This window comes from Mandrillus leucophaeus, unplaced genomic scaffold (genome assembly GCF_000951045.1).
Source record: "Mandrillus leucophaeus isolate KB7577 unplaced genomic scaffold, Mleu.le_1.0 Scaffold424, whole genome shotgun sequence".
In the NCBI taxonomy this organism is placed as follows: Eukaryota; Metazoa; Chordata; class Mammalia; order Primates; family Cercopithecidae; genus Mandrillus; species Mandrillus leucophaeus.
This window is the reverse complement of record NW_012104521.1, coordinates 882829-884035: the sequence shown is the minus strand read 5'-3', so window position 1 is coordinate 884035 and position 1207 is coordinate 882829.

The following is a 1207-nucleotide window of genomic DNA, read 5'->3' as shown; positions in this document are numbered from 1 at the left end:
GTCAGGATAGTCTTGAACTGCCAACCTTAGGTGATCTGCCCACCTCAGCTTCCCAAAGTGCTGGGATTACAGGCATGAGCCACCATCCCCGGCCTCTTCTGTGCATTTCTAGGCCTGTGGTAGTAACTAACGATGCTTTAAAAAATAGATCACTAAGGTATACTGTGTAAAAAGGGATAGTTGTAGCATGACTTGCAAGTCTTAGAGGTATTGTGTGTTGGGGGTCATACTCAGAAAGGAGGAAATTCTGTTATACAGTCATGTGCCATATAAAGGCAATTCTGGCAATGGTCCCATAAGATTATAATATCTTATTTTTACTGTACTTTCTTTTTGTTTGTTTAGATACACAAATACATGCTAGCACGTTAAAACTGGCAACAGTATTCAGTACTGTAACAAACTGTATGGGTTTGCCACATAGCTATATTGGTATATACACCCAACCATATATTCACAAGATCCTGGTTGAATACCAAGTAGATTGGTACATAGTCCCTAGGTGTGCAGTAGGCTATATGACCTAGGTTTATGTAAATACTTACACAATGATAAAATCACCTAACAAATAATTTCTCTGACTGTATTCCCATCATTAAGTGATACATTACTGCAGTAGCATACCTTCCTTGTTCTTTCTCTCTTTCTCTCTCCCTCTCTTTCTTCTATCTGAAATTAGGCAATGAAGATAGTAGATGAGATTATTTCCTATTGCCAGATCAGGAGATATTTTAAGTCTTTTTGCTGTTTATAATCATAGAAATACAGCCAGTCTGCTGTTCACAAGGACTGTTCAGAGACCTAAATATATTAAAATTGATGTATCATGTCAAATAGGTACCACAGTTAATAAATATCAGAGTCAATTTTCACTTATTTTACTATAATTTGAGAGATTTATAGGGTTTTGGAAAACAGAAAGTAAAATACAGTATAATTAAGCCAAATTCGATCTTTTAGGCTATTTTGCATATCTAAGATCAAAAAATAATAATTGTGTGGATGATAATTATAATACTGGTGATAATTGCAAAGGTTTTTAAACAATTACATAGAAGATGCTAATGATTTTTTAAAGAAAATATTTCAAAATAAAATTGAATTTTTGAGACCAACTACATTTTTAAAATAATGTAATAAAAAGACTAAAATTAAAAACAATCTTGAAATTTTAGTTTTTCTTTATTGGATAACAATTAAGGTTTTT